The sequence below is a fragment of the Syngnathus scovelli genome, unplaced genomic scaffold, assembly GCF_024217435.2.
Source record: "Syngnathus scovelli strain Florida unplaced genomic scaffold, RoL_Ssco_1.2 HiC_scaffold_27, whole genome shotgun sequence".
Lineage (NCBI taxonomy): Eukaryota > Metazoa > Chordata > Actinopteri > Syngnathiformes > Syngnathidae > Syngnathus > Syngnathus scovelli.
In genome coordinates this window covers 1,855,001-1,860,000 of record NW_026061362.1, presented here as the reverse complement: position 1 = coordinate 1,860,000, position 5,000 = coordinate 1,855,001, and the positions used below count along the sequence as shown (strand labels likewise).

Below are 5,000 nucleotides of genomic sequence, written 5' to 3'. Positions count from 1 at the left end.
CGAAAATAGCCCCCGCCGAGCGGATCGGCTGTTTATAAGCACCGCGGAGGTGGTCGCGGCGCCTCATTCGACTTCCGGCGGGCGGCGAGCTCGCGCACCCGCCCGGCACATCCGGGAGGCCGTGCGCACGAGCCAAGTGGCCGAAAATAGCCCCGGCCGAGCGGATCGGCTGTTTATAAGCACCGCGGAGGTGGTCGCGGCGCCTCATTCGACTTCCAGCGGCCGGCGAGCTCGCGCACCCGCCCGGCACATCCGGGAGGCCGTGCGCACGAGCCAAGTGGCCGAAAACAGCCCCCGCCGAGCGGATCGGCTGTTTATAAGCACCGCGGAGGTGGTCGCGGCGCCTCATTCGACTTCCAGCGGCCGGCGAGCTCGCGCACCCGCCCGGCACATCCGGGAGGCCGTGCGCACGAGCCAAGTGGCCGAAAATAGCCCCCGCCGAGCGGATCGGCTGTTTATAAGCACCGCGGAGGTGGTCGCGGCGCCTCATTCGACTTCAAGCGGCCGGCGAGCTCGCGCACCCGCCCGGCACATCCGGGAGGCCGTGCGCACGAGCCAAGTGGCCGAAAATAGCCCCCGCCGAGCGGATCGGCTGTTTATAAGCACCGCGGAGGTGGTCGCGGCGCCTCATTCGACTTCCAGCGGCCGGCGAGCTCGCGCACCCGCCCGGCACATCCGGGAGGCCGTGCGCACGAGCCAAGTGGCCGAAAATAGCCCCCGCCGAGCGGATCGGCTGTTTATAAGCACCGAGGAGGTGGTCGCGGCGCCTCATTCGACTTCCAGCGGCCGGCGAGCCCGCGCACCCGCCCGGCACATCCGGGAGGCCGTGCGCACGAGCCAAGTGGCCGAAAATAGCCCCCGCCGAGCGGATCGGCTGTTTATAAGCACCGCGGAGGTGGTCGCGGCGCCTCATTCGACTTCCAGCGGCCGGCGAGCTCGCGCACCCGCCCGGCACATCCGGGAGGCCGTGCGCACAAGCCAAGTGGCCGAAAATAGCCCCCGCCGAGCGGATCGGCTGTTTATAAGCACCGCGGAGGTGGTCGCGGCGCCTCATTCGACTTCCAGCGGCCGGCGAGCTCGCGCACCCGCCCGGCACATCCGGGAGGCCGTGCGCACGAGCCAAGTGGCCGAAAATAGCCCCCGCCGAGCGGATCGGCTGTTTATAAGCACCGCGGAGGTGGTCGCGGCGCCTCATTCGACTTCCAGCGGCCGGCGAGCTCGCGCACCCGCCCGGCACATCCGGGAGGCCGTGCGCACGAGCCAAGTGGCCGAAAATAGCCCCCGCCGAGCGGATCGGCTGTTTATAAGCACCGCGGAGGTGGTCGCGGCGCCTCATTCGACTTCCAGCGGCCGGCGAGCTCGCGCACCCGCCCGGCACATCCGGGAGGCCGTGCGCACAAGCCAAGTGGCCGAAAATAGCCCCCGCCGAGCGGATCGGCTGTTTATAAGCACCGCGGAGGTGGTCGCGGCGCCTCATTCGACTTCCAGCGGCCGGCGAGCTCGCGCACCCGCCCGGCACATCCGGGAGGCCGTGCGCACGAGCCAAGTGGCCGAAAATAGCCCCCGCCGAGCGGATCGGCTGTTTATAAGCACCGCGGAGGTGGTCGCGGCGCCTCATTCGACTTACAGCGGTCGGCGAGCTCGCGCACCCGCCCGGCACATCCGGGAGGCCGTGCGCACGAGCCAAGTGGCCGAAAATAGCCCCCGCCGAGCGGATCGGCTGTTTATAAGCACCGCGGAGGTGGTCGCGGCGCCTCATTCGACTTCCAGCGGCCGGCGAGCTCGCGCACCCGCCCGGCACATCCGGGAGGCCGTGCGCACGAGCCAAGTGGCCGAAAATAGCCCCCGCCGAGCGGATCGGCTGTTTATAAGCACCGCGGAGGTGGTCGCGGCGCCTCATTCGACTTCCAGCGGCCGGCGAGCTCGCGCACCCGCCCGGCACATCCGGGAGGCCGTGCGCACGAGCCAAGTGGCCGAAAATAGCCCCCGCCGAGCGGATCGGCTGTTTATAAGCACCGCGGAGGTGGTCGCGGCGCCTCATTCGACTTCCAGCGGCCGGCGAGATCGCGCACCCGCCCGGTTCAAATTTTCTAAGTGCAACGCACAATGAGATGCATGAGAAACGGCCTTGGTTACCATCACATTTGAAGCGATGAATACGAAGTTAAATTTTATGACTCGGTGTATAAGTCGAGGTCGATTTTTTTCGGTCGATTTTGGATCGAAAAAGGTCGACCAATACACCGGCAAATACGGTATATATACTTATTATAAATGTAGTATTTATTTATATTGATTTATTGTTTATTTATATATATAAAGGCAGGTCCGCAAAAATATTTCTGACGCGTAGCCGGTCCGTGGCGCAAGAAAGGTTGGGGACCACTAGTCTAAAAGAATCTGGCCGTAACTGGAATAGGGTTCTACGCGAATGCCCAACGGAAAAGTGAAGTGCACAAAACCTGCATTTGGCTGTATCAAAATAAATGTCATGAAAAAGGTAAAAACACTACATGGAAGCGCAATGTGTTGTGCTGGGTTCTTTTACAAGTAAAGACTGCTGCTTTGAGTTCACAGGGAGCCATGCTCTTTATTCACTGTACATAGAGGTTTTGAACTCTTGTTGTAGTTTCAGTGTCGGAGTTCAAACTAGGCTTGCAGTTTCCGAATGCCATTCGTGATGGGTGTTGTAAAAAGGTCTTGGCTTAAACGATTGAAGTGCACATAAGAAGAAAAAAAAAAAAAAAAAAGAGCTTGAAGTGCACATAAGAAAAAGAAAAAGCTTACAGCACCTGGTATTCCCAGGCAGTCTCCCATCCAAGTACTAACCAGGCCCGACCCTGCTTAGCTTCCGAGATAAGACGAGATCAGGCGTTCTCAGGGTAGTATGGCCGTAAGCCGTGAGGTGACCCAACATTTTGCATTTTATAGACACAATCGCCCCTGAAACTAGCGAGCAAGCCAATGAAGCCTTCAAAACTGCTTCGGCACATGGAGACCAAGCATCCTGCATTAAAAGACAAACCTTAACCACTTCGGGTTTCATTGTCTCCGATTACGCCTGGATGGGACCGGCTCGTTTCTGAGAAACAAGCTCGGTGCTCCCAATAATTCAACGTAATGGTGACTTTTATTTTTATGTGGTTTATATTTGTTTTTATGCCAGTCGTATCATTTTATTTAATCCTATTTATATATATTTATTATAAATGTAGTATTTATTTATATAGATTTATTGTTTATTTATATATATAAAGGCAGGTCCGCAAAAATATTTCTGACGCGTAGCCGGTCCGTGGCGCAAGAAAGTTTGGGGACCACTAGTCTAAAAGAATCTGGCCGTAACTGGAATAGGGTTCTACGCGAATGCCCAACGGAAAAGTGAAGTGCACAAAACCTGCATTTGGCTGTATCAAAATAAATGTCATGAAAAAGGTAAAAACACTACATGGAAGCGCAATGTGTTGTGCTGGGTTCTTTTACAAGTAAAGACTGCTGCTTTGAGTTCACAGGGAGCCATGCTCTTTATTCACTGTACATAGTCTGTCCTCTAGCGGTAAAAACGTGAACTGCAATGCTATGGCTGTCGCCACACAATGTAGGTTTTAAACTCGTGTTGTAGTTTCAGTGTCGGAGTTCAAACTAGGCTTGCAGTTTCCGAATGCCATTCGTGATGGGTGCTGTAAAAAGTTCTTGGCTTAAACGATTGAAGTGCACATTAGAAAAAAAAAAAAAAAAAAAAGCTTACGGTAAATGGTATTCCCAGGCGGTCTCCCATCCAAGTACTAACCAGGCCCGACCCTGCTTAGCCTCCGAGGTCGGACGAGAGCGGGCGCTCTCAGGGTAGCATTGCCGTAAGCCGTGAGACCGCTCAGAATTTTTCATTTTATAGACACAATCGCCCCTGAAACCATGCCAAGCAGCGGCGGGACTTGATGGCTGTGGTAAAAGTTTCCTTTCACAATTGACGTGGGGAAAAAAAAAAAAAAAAAAGGCTTTCAGCACCTGGTATTCCCGGACGGTCACCCTTCCCTTTTGTTTTTTTTTTTTTTGTTTTTTTTACAACCAGGGCCGAAACAGGCTTTCTTCCAAGGCTTTTGGTGTTTTCTGGAAACATGGCTATCATGAAAAGTTATTGACAGCTTTTTATGCGGTAGCACGAATTTGCCGTTGCGACCTGCATTTTGCTGAATCAAAATAAATGCCTTGAAAAGTTTAAAAACACTTCATGGAAGTCACTTCACTGGTTTCTTTTATATCAAACAAATTGTTTTAGGTTATTCACCTGACATGTTTCGGCGGTTTCTTCCGCCTTCATCAGAGTGTCACAGATGTGATGGTGACGCGTCTTTATCAGCTGATGGATCAACATGTCAGGTGAATAACCTAAAACAATTTGTTTGATATAAAAGAAACCAGTGAAGTGATTAAATAAGGAAAAACAAAATGAACTTAGTACAATTACTTCATGGAAGTGTTGTGTTGGGTTCTTTTACAAGTCAAGCCTGCTGCTTTGAGTTCACAGGGAGCCATGCTCACTGTACATAGTCTGCTCTCTAGCGGTAAAAAATTTAACTACAATGCTGTGGATGTCACCACATAATATAGCTTTCAAACTCGTGTTATAGTTTCAATGTCGGAGTTTAAATTAGGCTTGCTGTTTCCGGATGCCATTCGTGATGGGTGTTGTAAAAAATTGCTTCTTAAACGATTGAAGTGCACATAAGAAAAAGAAAAAGCTTACAGCACCTGGTATTCCCAGGCGGTCTCCCATCCAAGTACTAACCAGGCCCGACCCTGCTTAGCTTCCGAGATCGGACGAGATCGGGCGTTCTCAGGGTAGTATGGCCGTAAGCCGTGAGGTGACCCAACATTTTGCATTTTATAGACACAATCGCCCCTGAAACTAGCGAGCGAGCCAATGAAGCCTTCAAAACTGCTTCGGCACATGGAGACCAAGCATCCTGCATTAAAAGACAAACCTTAACCACTTCGGGTTT

The 5,000-nt window shown here is 53.4% G+C and overlaps 2 non-coding genes and 1 pseudogene across 2 annotated transcripts; all 3 read right to left on the bottom strand.

Annotated features, from left to right (window-relative positions):
- Positions 1–2,780: 2,780 nt before the first annotated feature.
- LOC125993295 (5S ribosomal RNA) lies at positions 2,781–2,899 on the bottom strand. Its single transcript, XR_007490123.1, has one exon. It is a non-coding gene; the product is annotated as a 5S ribosomal RNA (ribosomal RNA).
- An 842-nt stretch (positions 2,900–3,741) lies between these two features.
- On the bottom strand, positions 3,742–3,860 carry LOC125993220 (5S ribosomal RNA; annotated as a pseudogene).
- Positions 3,861–4,737: 877 nt separating this feature from the next.
- LOC125993257 (5S ribosomal RNA) lies at positions 4,738–4,856 on the bottom strand. Its single transcript, XR_007490087.1, has one exon. It is a non-coding gene; the product is annotated as a 5S ribosomal RNA (ribosomal RNA).
- Positions 4,857–5,000: the final 144 nt, after the last annotated feature.